Source organism: Carettochelys insculpta, chromosome 1 (assembly GCF_033958435.1).
Source record: "Carettochelys insculpta isolate YL-2023 chromosome 1, ASM3395843v1, whole genome shotgun sequence".
Lineage (NCBI taxonomy): Eukaryota > Metazoa > Chordata > Testudines > Carettochelyidae > Carettochelys > Carettochelys insculpta.
Window position 1 is genome coordinate 268,249,291 of NC_134137.1, and position 15,607 is coordinate 268,264,897.

Sequence of the window (15,607 nt, forward strand, 5' to 3'; positions counted from 1 at the left end):
GGCTGGAGCCAGGCAAGCTGCAGCCAAATCCAGTCCATGGGCCATAGGTTCCCCCTACTAATCTATGCTATGAAATCAACCTAAGAACTCTTTGTATAAGGATATATAAGGCTAATACTTTGTCACAGATATTTTCAGTAAAACTCATGGACAGGTCATGGGCAATAAAGAAAAAACCATTGAAACCCAGGACCTATTCTTCACTTGACAAAAAGGGGAACTACTGTGCAGCTAAGGACTGTCTGGGAGCTGCAGGGGCTCAGTCAGGAGCAGTGGGATCACCCCTGCCTGTGTTAGCTCAGAGTCCCCTGGTTCCCACAAGTTCTGGGTTACCACCTGCTGTCCACAGCAGCCAGTAGTTCTGAGGGGTTCAGCTGCGATGGTTCAGAGCTTGGAAGGCCCTTGCTGCATTGGATAGAAGGAGTACCCCAAAGCGGCAGCAGGACCCTGCAAATCTCAGCTGCCCAGAGGCTGAAGTCACAGAGGTCTTTGGATGTCATGGATTCCACAATTTCCATGACTTCCAAGACAAAATTGTAGCCTTAATAACAATCTTTTAAACATAATCACTCTTTTCTTTTCCATAACTGTTAGATTTGTTAATGAGAATTGACTGTAAGCGTCTATTTGAGGAAAGCGTGAACAATTCATTTATCTTGTGGATAATGTGTTTAACCTCTTGGGACTGGTTGAACTTTATATATAATGAATAAGATTTTAAATAGTACTCACAATATCTGACTTGATGTTTGGATTGCTTGAAGGGAACTGTATTTTTTGCTTCAGGGTAATCAGCCAGATATTGTAGAAGCTGTTTTGCTGCTGGTTTGGTGAATCTAATTATTAGAATGAACCACCAGTTTTGGGGATCATCTGCCCCAGTTTTTGCAGCTCCCCATGATCAAGCAATCTCAACGAGGACCCTCCAGGAACCACAGTCACACCCGGTGATTCGCATGGCCCTATACAGCACCCATTTCAGCTTGGAGAAGGATTCTTGGAGGAAGGAGGCAATGTGACTCAATACCACATATGTCTCTCCCCTATTTTGGGGCTTAAGCTCCTGACACAGGTTAGGGCAGCTTCAAGGCTGCATTAATTTATACCTAGCTGCTTATGGTCCAAAGGTACTTTTGTCCCAGCAGCTAAGAATAGCCAGGACACAACAGAATACCACACTTGCTCCTGGGAACATGTCTTATGTTCCTCCCACTCCATACAGTGATCATCATCACTCATGCAGTGGTACCAGATCAAGGCATTTTGACTAATGATAATTAACCTGATCATGCATCCTTGAAAGGGCACTGGAGGCAGCAGGCCAACCAACTGCTATGGTTCTCAGTACACTGATGCGATGTGCGGAAATCTCCCCTCTCGTGCACCTTCTGTCTGCTTTAGGGGGCAGCCCCCTCATTAGCCATTTATGTTTAACACATGCAGACAAAGGAAAACATTTATTTACTGGGAGCTTAAAGACTTTCAAAGGGTAACAGATCGGTTTGGTTTGGTTTGGTTCTGTCTCAGCTAAACATGTGTGGCTCTGGAGGCTGCTAAAGGATATAACAATGCAAGTTCTACATCAAAGGAGTGGGATTTCCAGCACCTGTTTCCAGACTTGTGATGAAAGATGTTCTATCCCATTCTTCCCTCATCTATTTATGGATTCTTTTCCCCCGCCACAAGCTGGGCTTTTAAGCTGCTTTCTGCCAAAACAAGCTCTGATGATTAAGCTAACGAACTCACAAGGCTCAAGCCTTACATCTCCCTATTTACTGAGCCAGAAATAACACAGCGAAATAAAAGCAGACTCAAAAGTTACATAGACAGAGGTTCTTTGGGAAAACATTCAGGTTCAGACAATTCAGGTGGCACCTAACCATTCAGAACACTCTGACTATGCCTACACTCCACGGAGATTCACTTTTGTCAACAGCCGTACGCCGTGCCCCATGAGGAATAACGCCACTGTTGACAGAGATCTGTGGATAGAAAGCTGGTGTGAACATTCTGGGGGGCCCTATGTTGAACGGGGGGGTCCCTCTGCAGTGCTTCCAGTTGGCCATTTTGTTGAGAGAGCAGCTGGGCAGTCCAGCTTGAAAGAGCAATACGCTTTGCAGTCTGGCCACTGTAGAAAAATCCTCTTCTGAGGTGATTTATATGTCCCTGTCCATGAGCCGTGGTGTCTGTGTGGTTGCCCTGCATCCTGACCAAACAGCCCTTAAGCTAAGCATTTAAAATTTATAATCTGCTTTACCAGCAGTGGTGACATATTTCCCTCAAAAACCACATCAAAAATTAGATAAAGTGTAAAGTATATTTACTGTCAAAATGGTGTTTAGATACACAAAATGGCCGCTGGAAAATGACAGTTAGAGAATGACAGTTGCAATTAATATTCGGCGGGCTATGAATATGTATGAAGTTATGGTTTGAAAGGTTTCAAACTGATTGGTTAATTTAGAATCCTTATACATATGTAGTAGTCAAATACCCCTTTGATACATTGTGGCACTGAGGAGGACCTAGCAGGCAGAAGTTGTCAAACAGGTCCACCCAGGCAGCATATATTCAGGAGAGCAGCCCTGCTTGGGGCATTCCGGACCAGACCTCGGAGGAGAGCAGAAGAAGAAAGAAGACTACAGAGAAGGACTGAGCTAAGAGCTGGACTGAGCCTGTAGCCAAACATCGCTGGCGGAAGAGCCGAAGCTGACCTGCGTGTCAGTCATCACTCGCTAGCCGCCGTGGGCCGACGAAGAACAGAAGAGTTCCAGCCAGAAGACCAGAAGAGCTCCAGTCTACAAAGAGCAAAAAATCACTAGTAAGGCTCCGGTTCTTTTATCCGGAGGGTTTGCCTGGCAGACTGCACCGCCTAAACAACGGTGCCCTGCACGGGGAAACCGCAGCAGCGACCCTGCCCTTCCAGTCACTGACCCTAGCTCAGGCCGGTGTCTGAAATATCACGGTCGTTCCTAAAAAACACAGGAGGTTTTTGTTAACCAAGCTGGTTTTTCCTCCTGGCTTTCTTTTTTCTTCCTCCTTTACTATCTGACCTGACGCGGCTGCCGTACAAGCGCGCCGTGAGGGTCATAACTTCCTAGCTCGAAGAGAACTACAGGCCCAGCGCCTGGATTACAGAGCAGGAATAAGGAGGTATTGGTTCTCTGGGTTTAAGGCTAATATAAGTAATTAGGTGAGCAGTTAATGTTTTTATATAGTTTTGTAACAGAAAGTGGATTGGGACTTCCCCAAGTCCATGATCTGCGTCTTATATTTTGTACTCCTTGTCTCTTTGTAAAGGCACAGGAGGCCAATGCTATTGGTCTAGCCTAAAACTATTACATGCACACAAAAGGGTAGTTAGGCAAACTGCTTTATAATTATAATCCAGAGCTATAAGCTCCCCCCTATTTAGGAGGGTAGAGCGGTCAGGGATAACCCTATAAAGGGAAAACCCTGGCGTTCTTAGTAACCCTTTAAGGGTAATGAAGGTCTGCAATAAAGGGCTACCATAACAAGGTGGTCAAAATAGGCAGTACCATTTTTGAGGGGATAAGCTTTAATTAGGAAAACCCCACCATTTAACTAAGGGGATAACCTCTCAGAAGGAAACCCCGCATATACTGGGCTCTCCCCTGCTTGGCCAGCAGGGCAACCCACTTAACTAGAGAATTGACCTAGCTTAGTGCAGGCAAATTCTTATTCTAAGTAAGATCTGCTCCCCGCGGTAGTCGGCCAAGGGTTGAGCGACCTGGTGAACCTCAGGAAGATCCAGGAATAAATAAATACAATATTCAGCTCTGAAGTTAATCTTTCCATTTTACAGCATGCGTCGAAGGCTGCACAGCCCGTCCCGGAAGCGCAGTAAGTAGCTGAAGGGTTAGATAGCCGTGCTGTTATAGCAGTTACCTATTGTTTAAGGGTCCACATATCTTGTGCTACTTAGCTTACCATAATCCATACTTTTGTGTTATAAAGTAAACCCTTTCTCCCTGTTTGAACCTGACACCTTGTCTGTATTTCTTCCTTGGGTAAACACACCGCAGCAGCGCAGTTCACACACCCTGAAACCCCGTTGTGACTAGACCCACCGTAGACGGCGAGCAGGGTCGCGGGGTAAAATCCTGGGAGCATTGGAAAGGACTTAGTTTTAGTCCAGTCCATTGCTCTGGTGTGACTGACTTAGCCTAATCAATATTCAAATTTATTCTTACGTCACTCACATCCTCGATAGCCACCATCTGCCTACAGAAATTTTTCTGGAATAAATCTTCTGACAAAAACTTCTGTTGACAGACTGCTCTAATCTAGACATAGCCTCTCACTGGCAACAGTCTGCTCTACTGGGGCTTAGGTGGGTGTTGATTGGGTGGGCCAAGTGATCGGTAACTGTGGAAACATTATGATTGAAAAACAACGGAGCATTTCTTCAGCTTGTAAAGCTTTGAATCTTTACTCCTCTACTCCATACATTGGAGCTACAATCTTATATCACTTGTTCCAGGAGGCCATTCTGATTGGACAGCTTTCCTGCATTTTTCACTTCTGGTGTGAACCACTCCAAAAGCAATGAGTAGCTGTAAAAGCTATACTGGATGTTCAATTGGCTTTAAATTGTTGCCCCCATCTCAAACCTCCAAATCTGGCCACTGATTTGAGGCGTTAGCTGAAAGGAATATGGTGCTTGTATTACATTAAGCCTGGTAGATTCTTTTGGGGAGAAAGAATGTGGGGAGGAATTAGCAATTCAGAATTTACAGTCCTTATCACAGAAAAAATATCTTAACTAACTTGACTCGACAGTATTTTCAGTCACATGGAAGGTTCCCTCCTGACTGCACTCACTTGGAATAATCTGTTAAAGGAAACACCATTGTCCTGGTAACGTACAGAGATTTTGGGTCTGCATACCTATTCACAAACATAGACATATGAGTAAAGACTGTGTGAGAGACACTAAGGATTCAAGGGATTGTGTCCAGAGTTACCTCAGACAGGCATTTGCCTCCTTGGACTAAACCCTTATATTGGCATTTGATCATCACTTGTACGTCAATGCCCTTCACAGCAACCAGCCAGGGCAGCCGTACTATTATCTGTCTCCTCCTATACACATTTGCCTTTCTTCCATAGAATTCTGGAGTGTTAACACTTTTATTACTGTGATATGATTTGCTTTGTAGATGTAGCATCATACGACTGTCATAGGATACAGTTACTGATACTAAAATAATTCATCTCACTTTGTTTCAAGCTTCCAGCACCTATTTTATGTGCCTCTTTTTGACGTTTGCAGGTTCAATTTGGGCCTCAAGAGGTCAAGACATATGCACACTACAATCAACATCCTCGAAAGGGAAGGAGAAAGCACACGTGGAGCCACCTCTTGGGTACAGTGAATTGGGGTGTGTGTGCCAGGCCCCTCACTGTGGGGGAAGCCTGTGTTTCAATAAAATCAGGACCATCCCTATATTTAGCTCTTTGTCCCGTGTCCTGACTGATGTACAATCAGGATGCCATTTGTCTGATATTCAGGTGAGGAAACACGAAGGAATGTGGGGCATGAGGTGAGCAGGGTAAAAGGGGAAAGTGGCAGAGGGGTAAGGAGGCCAGCGAAAAAGAGGAGAGCAGCTGACAGTCAGTAGGAAGAATGGCAGGTAGATGCATGTGCCGGGTCGGCATGTCTGTGCACCAGGAGGATGGTGAGGAGAGAGGCGAGGAAAATTATGTCTGTGGTCCTGCACCCCCTTAGGGACAGCCCTGCAGAGAAGACTGCATAGCCCACTTAGTCACGTTAGCTCTGGAGAAGCAGAGCAATTGAGCCGTCACATATTTTCCATGTAACCATATGGCGACCTAAAAAATCTCATTTGCCTATCCCCAGGCCCTCACCTCAGTTCTCCGCATGTGAAATCAGATGAAAGATGATCGAATGAAAGATCAGATGGCAGAACAACAAAGAGATTGACTGGAGGAGAAGACTTTAAATGCCAGGAAGGAGACATCAGTCACAGGTGAGGTAAAGCTAAGTGGATCATATTAACTCTGTGAAACTGGTTGCTTGCCCTATGAAACGTACAGGAAATGTGTATGTCACACAAGGCTTTACCAGACTGTTCTACAAGGATCCCCTCCCCCTATATAAACAGGAACCCATTGCTTTGGCCTACTACCAAACTGACTTCCCTTTCTGCATAGTCTGTTTAACTCACATGTTGAAGGAGGGCATGTGCTGCCTTGACTTGAAGTATGTCAGCTACAGCTGGCCAACATTTTCCATTGGGAAAATTTTCTTCTCGAATGTGTTGAGTCAATGTAACTGAAACATACCACGAGAACATATGAATTCTGTCTAAACTTTTGATTGAAAAGAAGCAGGAAGACAAGCCAACTTGCCTGCTTTCTTGACACCTCACACTCAACTGCCCAGGTTCACTGGCTCCCCAGTAGCCCACCATAACGGCTACTGGGGAAACCAGATTGCCTAAATCCTCACTCATTTAGCTGCTCGGCTGCCTGACTCTCTGGGAACTCCAGCTTCTCTGTGACCTGTTCCTCAGGTGCCCAGCTCCAGCTGATCAGTCAGGCAGCCTGGGAAACTTTTCTCTCCTCCCCTTCCCCCACCCATCACAGAAATATTCCTGCTGAGGCAATATTCTTGTGAAATGCAGTATTGCAGAATTTCCCTTCTGCAAAAATGTTGGAAATATTGATTTTTCATCCTATTGGAGGTGAAGATATGCCGCAGAACTTGATTTTTTTTCACAGAATTGAAACTTTGGCTTCTAGACAGCTCTAATGGCAGCATATCAGAATCTTTACTGCAGGAATCACTTGCTGTGCACCAGATTATCATAACATATTATATATCGATCTTGTGTTGTGCCATCATGAACTTTATGTCCAGTTTTGACAAGTACTGTTGCAAATCCCCATGGAAGCCAGCACCCTGACCATTTAGAACACCAAGACCAGTGGGTATAACGAAGGCAACACTTACATAGCTGATATGACCCCTTTTTGTCTTGCGAGACAGTGGTTAGTAGGATCTATGGGGAGTGTTTGAGTCTGCAGCTTCTCTCATGGCTTATCTGTCCAATTTTGGATTTGCAGGGTCAACTGCAATAACCACGTCAGTCTATTTCTGAATTCTTGACTCTCAGAGTTTTTCCTTCTAAGACAAAAGTACTTTGGCATTGCTTGCAAATATACTATTGAAGGATGATGTGCCCTGTCGTAGCAATCGTCGACAGGTATTCCAATCTGATGATGTAAATTCACAGGATTTTGGATCAATGTTGAATTTTGTCACAGCGTTTTTGCATATATCCTTGAATTTTAGCTTTGGTCTTCCTCTTGTTCTCAACCCACATGACAATTCACTGAAGACGATTTCCTTGGGAAGATGTTCGTCACCCATTCTTCTCACATGACCAAGCCATTGTAGTCCTGTTCTCTTGAGGATCATGATGAGGCTGGGTATGCCAGATCTTGACAGGACATCTGCGTTTGAAACTTTATTTTGCCAGTTGATATTCATAATTCTGTGGAGGCAGTAAAGATGGAAGCTGTTCAGTTTTTTCTCCTGGTTTGAGTAGGTAGGTGCTCCATGCCTCAGAACCATATAGCAGGATACTCAATACACATGCCTGGTAGATTAGTATCTTTGTTTTCACTGTCAGCTTAGGATTGTTTCATGCTTGTTTCGTAAATCTGCCAAAAATAGTATCTGCCTTTCCAATTCTGATGTTCAGTTTTTCATCCATGGATAGATTTTGGGGTGAGAGTAGATCCAAGGTAACAGAATTGTTCAACCACATCTAACAGGCTATTATCCAGAATGACATTGGGTCACTGAGGTATACCTTCCGTGAATACAACAGTTTTCTTCATGCGTATGTCAAGGGAAAACAACTCGCAGGCTCTGGACAGAGAATCCATCAGTGACTGTTGTGTGTCTTCATCATGAGCAATGAGAGCTGAATCATCTGCAAAGAGGAGTTCCCTGATGAGGACTTTCTTGACCTTAGTTTTGGCCTTGAGTTTTGCCAGTTTATATAGAGAGCCATCTAACCTTGTGTGGAGAAATACATCTCTGTGTGAGTTTTGAAATGCACAATTTAGTAGAACTGAGAAGAATATGCCAAAGAAAGTAGGGGCAAGAACACACCCTTGTTTGAATCTGCTGTTCGTTGCAAATTGTTACAATGTAGATCCATCATATTGCACTGTTGCTTTCACATTTTCAGGAAAGGATGCTATCAGCTTGAGTAGGATCGGTGGGCAGTTAATCCTAGTTAATACTCTTTATAGTCCTGATCTACTAACTGGGTCATATGCCTTTGTTAAGTCCACAAATGCTATGAATGATGGCTTTCCTTGTTCCCTGCATTTTTCCTGTAGTTGCCGAAGAGAGAAAATCATGTCCACTGCTGACCTGCCAGTCCTGAAGCCACATTGTGTTTCTGGATAGACTCAATCTGCAAGTTTTTGCAGGCATTTGAGAACAAATTGGGCAAATGCTTTGCCTGTGATGCTCAGTAACGAAATGCTTCTGTAGCTGTTGCAGTCACCCTTGTCACTTTTTTTTTTTTTTTAAGACAGACAGAGATGATGTTTGTATCCTTCATGTCATGCAGGACATCATCTGCTCTCCAACATTTTAGGAGTAAATCATAGAGGAAGGGGAAGAGCACAGCCTTGTTTGCCTTCAGGACTTCAGCTGGAATTCTGTCACTTCCTGGTGCTTTTCCACTGGAGGGAGCATCAAGAGCTTGAGAAAGTTCCTCCTCTGTAGACTCTGCATTTAGCTCAGACATTTCTGGAAACATTGGGATGAGGCTGTCAAGTTGAGGTGTAATGTACACTCACAGGAATAAAGACTTGAGTAGTGTTCCACCCATCTGCAGCTTTTTGTCTGTGATCAGCTGTCCATTTAAATGCTTCAGTGGGGCCACTTCAGTAATGTTTGGTCCGAGTGCTTTCTTCAATCCAACATACATGGTTTTCAGGTCACCCTAATCAGATGCCTTTTGAATATTAGAACATAACGCTGCTGATAACCTGATGAGTTAATGAGGCAATTAGCTCTCCGGCTGGAGAACCCAGGAAGGATAACAGACAGAGAAAAGATTAATCTAGGGAGCAGTAAGTGAGCCTATCATAACTGCTTCTATATGGTCATATTCTACTTGAAGCACAAGAAGAGGACAAATAATAAAAATGTGTTGCGAGTACTTTGGTGGACCTCTGCTGTTTAATTAATGAAGCAGACTTACCAGCTAGGGTCTTTCTAGGAGGAGGAGGTGTCTTTTCACACCAGTTAAGAAACAGGTACCATGAAATCTCCTCGAAGTGAAGTACACAGATAATGGGGCAAGACAATGAGGGGAGCAGGGTGAGCCTCAGGGATCCATTGGGAATTTGAAAGATCCCAATGCAATCACTGAAAGAAATTAAAGACCTTGCAAGGGTCTAGGTGGCCCACATAAAAGTTACTTAGCAAACTTCACTGCCTTCTTTTACATAACTTGAAAGGCAGGTATGAATACAGCAGAAGTAAAAACTGAACACCGGGGAGGGGAGATGGGAAAGCTGGCCTCCTGTAGAGAAGCAGAGGTAGGTCTGACACAGAGAGCAAAACACAGAAGTATGAGAAAGTAGAGGCAAACATTGCAGAAGAGGCTTTAATCCTTGCACATTGATATTTTTCCTTTTAGACTCTATCATATTTGTGCTGTTTTAAGTGAAAGAAGAGTACAAAGAGTATAGTAAAACTCTGACAATCTGCCCTAAGTGGATTTCAGTCAACACAGAGGAACCATCTAAAAATGAAAACACACAAATCTTCCACCTAGAGATGGAGTGGGCCTCATTTACAACCCAGAATATACTTTAAATGCTGCCAGTGGTTCAGTTCACAACCTGCATATATTAGTCTAAACTTCACAAGGCTGATCTTTAGAGGTGTTGACCTCCTACAGCTCCAGATGAAGTCAATCTGAGATGGAAATGCTCAATATCTCTGAATATCTGGGTCTACAAGTATTTCTCGAGGGTCCTTAGATATGGTCATACAGTTTGTATCTCATTGTTGTGCCTCATCACTCTCTAGGATCACCAGAAATGTTGAGTATTGTATTTTTTCAGGCTTCTGAGCTGAGCTTACTCTTAAGAACAGGATAGTTAGTCCATTGGCCAAGCTGGAAGATACAGAACGGCATTGCTACCGATGACAGCAGTGGTGGAATATGAGGGATAATCACTAAATATTTATTCTGTGGTCAGAGAGGAAGGCAGATGTGTACCAGATGGACGTGGCAATATTAATTAGTGGAAGGTCAGTCTCAAATAATCATTTTTAGAAGCACCTAAAAGAATGTATATTTGAAAATATCTCAATGTTTTGTGCTCTGCAAAACTTATCTGCGTCTCTTCTCTCATTTCCAACTCTTCTCTTTCTTATCAGACTAGAATGACCATAAGGAAAGACTCCCCTGATTGTTTGTTATTTCCACTCACTGGCCAAACTAAGAAACGGAGACAGACCAAAAAAATGAAGAACCAATGAACTTCTCTCAATGTTTGAGCATCTCAAAAAATAACATAATTAACATAAGAATGGTCATACTGAGTCAGACCAACATTCTATCTAGCCTAGTATTCTGTCTTCTGACAGCGACCAATGCCAGGTTCCCCAGATGGAATAACAGAATGGGTAATCTTCAAGTGATACATCCCATCACCCATTCTCAGTTTTTGATAATCAGAGTCTAGGAGTATCAGCCCTGCTCATAGCCACGATGGACGTAACCTCCATGAATTTATCTAGCTCTTTCTTGAGCCCTTTTATAGTCTTAGTCAGGAGTTTGCAATAAAAAAGTAGCAGCCCTTCCGTGTTAGTCCCTGGCAGGCCAGTGCCGCTATTTTTACCTGTGCCTCCCCAGGTATTGAGGGACTGCAGGTCTTGCTGGCTGCAGATTGCCATTCAGAGCAAATGGGAATAGCAGGAAGCAATGTGGACTAAGATGCTGCTTTCTGCCACACCCACTGGTGGCGAACAGCAATATGCGGCCAGTGACAGCCACAATGACCAAATACCTGTGGAGGCGCAGATAAATATAGAGAGGGGACCTGTCAGACACTAACCATGGCAGACAGGATAGCCCACATGCTGGTATTTGCTCACCTCTGGCCTTGGCCTTCACAAAATCCTCTGGCAAGGAGTTCCACAGGTTAACTGTGCACTGTCTGAGGAAGTATTTCCTTTTATTTGATTTTAAACTTGCTACCTATTAATCTCATTTGGTGAGCCCAAGTTCTTCACTTATGTATTAATTTAAAAATTGATTCAATTCAGGAGATGGGTGAAAGTTTACATCACTTTTATCCCTGCTGGCTAATCAATTTTTCATATTAATGCATCATGCTCCAAAGAGATCACTTCCTCTTAAAATCCTCTCTTCTTCAGGGAGAAAGAATGGTCTTCTGGTTAAGACACTGGACTGAGACTTTAGAAATCTGGATTTGATTCCTTGGTCTGCCACAGACTTGTGTGTGATGTTGGGCAAGGTAATTGGCTGTTTGGTTTAAGAGTCACTTCATTATTCTGTGTCTCAGTGTCCCATCTACAAGATGGGGACCAGAGTGTCACAACCCCCATGCTTTATGAAAATTGGCTTATGAATATGAACATGAATAATTAACACACTCTTTAGGCAAAATTCATCATGTGACATTTTTCAAGTAACAATCTGCTGAATGTGTACATTCTATTTTTGTGCGTGTATCACTTTTGTATGTGAAGTTAGAAATATTAAGTGGGGGGAGCATCTTTGCAGGCAGGCTTGCAAACTTAGTGAGGAGGGCTTTAAACTAGGTTCGCTGGGGGAAGGTGACACGAACCCTGAGGTAAGTGAGGAAGGAGGAGGGAAAAATCAAGTGGGTTTCCTGGGTGAAGAGGAGAAAGTGGGCCAAATCGGCCCCCTTCTCTAAGATGTTGTACACTAATGCCAGAAGCCTAGGGAACAAACAGGAAGAATTAGAGGCCCTGGCACAGTCAAAGAAGTATGAGGTGGTTGGAATAATGGAGACTTGGTGGGACAAGTTGCATAACTGGAGCACGGTCATGGAAGGTTATACACTGTTCAGGAAGGGCAGACGGGAGAAAAGGAGGAGGAGTTGCGCTCTGTGTGAGGGAGCAGCATGATTGCTCGGAGCTCCAGAATGAGGAAGGAGAAAATCCAGTTGAGTGTCTTTGAGTTAAGCTTAGAGGCAGAAGTAACAGACGTGATGTTGTCGTTGGTGTCTGCTATAGGCCGCCAGATCAGGGAGATGAGGTAGATGAGGATTTCTTCAGGCAGCTAAGTGAAGCTTCCAAATCACAGGCCCTGGTTCTCATGAGAGACTTTAATCATCTACCCATTTGCTGGGAGACCAGTACATCAGCACACAGACAATCCAAGAAGCTTTTGGAGAATGTTGGGGATAACTTCTTGGTACAAGTGCTGAAGGAACCGACCAGGGGCCATGCACAACTTGACCTGCTGCTCACAAACAGGGAAGAGCTAGTAGGAGAAATAGAAGTGGGAGGAAACCTGGGCTGCAGTGACCAGGAGATTGTAGATTTCAGGATCTGGACAAAAGGAAGAAGGGTGAGCAGTAACATACAGACCCTTGATTTCAGAAGGGCAGACTTTGACTCCCTGAGAGAACGGATGAGCAGGATCCCTCGGAAAATGAAGATGAAGGGGAAAAAGAGTTGAAGAGAACTGGCAGTATTTTAAAGAAGTCTTACTGAAGGCGCAGGAACAAACCATCCCACTGCATAGTAAGAAATGCAAACATGGCAGGCAACCAGCTTGGCTAAAAGGGGAAATCCATAGTCAGCTTAAACTCAAAAAGGATGCATACAAGAAATGGAAACGTGGACAGTTGACTAAGGAGAAGTATAAACATATGGCTGGAGAATGCCAGGCAGTAATCAGGAAAACGAAAGCACAATTGGAACTGCAGCTGGCAAGGGATGTGAAGAGTAACAAGAAGGGTTTCTATAGGCATGTTAACAATAAACAGGTTATCAGAGAAGGTGTGGGGACATTACTGGATGAGGGAGGTAACCTAGTGACAGATGATGTAGGGACAGATGATGTAGGAAAAGCTGAAGGAGTCAATGCTTTTTTTGCCTCATTCTTCATGGACGAAGTCAACTTCCACATGACGGTCCTAGACAATGCAGTACAGGAAGGTAGAAGGCAGCCATCTCTGGGGAAGCAACAAGTTCTGGGCTATCTAGAAAAACTAGATGTACACAAATCCATGGGTCTGGATTTAATGCACCAGAGGGTACTGAGGGAATTGGCAGATGTCATTGTTGAACCTTCGGCCATTATCTTTGAAGACTCTTGGAGATCGGAGGAGATACTGGATGACTAGAAAAAGCAAACAGTGCCCATCTTTAAAAAGGAAAGAAGGACAATCCAGAGAACTATAGACCCGTCAGCCTTACCTCAATCCCCGGGAAAATAATGGAGGGAATCCTCAAGGAATCCATTTTGGAGCACTTGGAAGAGGGGAAAGTGATCAAAAGTAGCCAACATGGATTCACCAGGGACAAGCCCTGCCTGACCAATCTGATTAGCTTCTATGACAAGGTAACAGGCTCTGTGGACATGGGGAAGTCAGTAAATGTGATATACCTTGACTTCAGCAAAGCTTTTGATACGATCTCCCACAACATTCTTGTCCATAAGTTAAGGACATATGGATTGGATCCTTGGCCTATAAGATATATAGAAATCTGGCTTGATGGTCGAGCCCAACAGGTAGTGGTCAATGTCTCAATATCTGGATGGCGGTCGGTTTCAAGCGGAGTGCCACAAGGCTCAGTTCGGGGGCCAGTGTTGTTCAACATCTTTATTAATGGCCTGGGTGAGGGACTGGATTGCACCCTGAACAAGTTTGTGGATGACACAAAACTAGGGGAAGAGGCAGATACATTGGAGGTTAGAGAGAGAATCCAGAGTGATCTGGATAAATTGGAGGACTGGGCCAAAAGAAATCTGATGCAGTTCAACAAGGAGAAGTATAGAGTCCTGCACCAGCGGGGGTGGAAGAATCCCAAGCATTGTTATAGGCTGGGGACCAACTAGCTCAGCAGCAGTACAATGGAAAGGGACTGAGGGGTAATGGTGGATGAAAGGCTGGATATGAGTAAACAGTGTGCCCTTGTAGCCAAGAAGGCTAATGGCATACTAGGATGCATTAGGAGGAACATTTCGAGCAGATCTAGAGAAGTAGTTATTCCCTTCTATTCGGTACTGGTGAGGCCACATCTTGAATACTGTGTCCAGTTTTGGGTCCCCCAGTATATAAAGGATGTGGATGTGCTGGAGCAAGTTCAACGGAGGGCAACAAAAATGATTGAGGGGCTGGAGCACAAGACTTATGAGGTTAGGCTGAGGGATTTGGGCTTGTTTAGTTTACAGAAGAGAAGACTTAGGGGTGATTTAATAGCAACCTTCAACTTCCTGAAGGGGAGTTCTAAAGAGGAGGGTGAGAAACTGTTCTCAGTGGTGTCACATGGTAGAACAAGGAGTAATAGTTTGAAGTTGAAGAGGGAGAGGTGTAGGTTAGATATTAGGAAAAACTACTCCACCAAGAGGGTGGTGAAGCACTGGAATGCGTTGCCTAGAGAGGTGATGGATCCTCCATCCCTTGAGGTTTTTAAGTCCTGGCTTGATACGGTCCTGGCTGGGATGAATTAGTGGGGGTTGATCCTGCTTGAAGCAGGGGGCTGGACTAGATGACCTCCTGAGGTCCCTTCCAGCCCTATGATTCTGTGAAATCTGTTTTCTTAATACAGGTCTTCTAGTGAAAGCCATTAGTTGTATTTCAGAAGCTTAATAGCCCAATGATCAAGACAATGATCAGTGAATGGCTTTGTTTTTCCTGTATGCCCAAACTCTGTTTGGCCCTACAAAGAAATGTGACCAGGCCATGAATATGGTATTTTTCCATGAGGATGGAGAGGATTAAACAAGGATTCCCATGCTGGGATATGCAACCTGCAGCTCACGGGCCACACGCAGCCTGCAGTTTGCCTGCCAGTATTCTAGGCTCTACTGTAATACAAATAAACAAATAATAATAATGAAGAAATCCCAGATGGGTCAGAACATTCTCTGAACCCCAGTTTCTTAGTCTTTGTTGTTAATCAAGGAGATGAAATTAGTTCAATGAATGTGACAGGGCATTCTCTCTGTGCTACACGTGGCATCCACATGCAGACTTCAGAGCACAGCCTTACTGAAGTATGATGAAGTTTACACAAATGAATTACCTCTATATCAAGTCACCACATATAATCCTGACAGCGATTCCAAGCACTTGGATTCCTCTTCCTATGCAATTTCTCCTTCTTCTGTCCTCCCACTCTCTTTGCTTTGATTCCTTTGACAGCCAAGTTCTTGGAGAATTACTCTAGGTTACAATGTGTCACCTATAATGGAATTCACAGTTGTAATTCAGAAAGTGGCCACTCTTGACCTCTGACCCCATTGCCACCCACTCTGCTCCCTCTCCTTTCTCCATCTCCATGGAAATGAAT

The 15,607-nt window shown here is 44.1% G+C and overlaps 1 protein-coding gene across 2 annotated transcripts in view; it reads right to left on the bottom strand.

The window, feature by feature from the left end:
* Positions 1 to 15,607, bottom strand: part of PTN (pleiotrophin) — a 145,155-nt gene that overhangs the window by 86,976 nt on the left and 42,572 nt on the right. The window contains exon 2 of one of the 2 annotated variants that reach the window (XM_075006910.1): positions 15,341 to 15,499. The exons of the other annotated variant lie outside the window; for it this stretch is intronic. The gene's annotated coding sequence lies outside the window, so the exon portion shown is untranslated. The remainder of the gene's footprint in view (positions 1 to 15,340; positions 15,500 to 15,607) is intronic. 2 annotated transcript variants of the gene reach the window in all.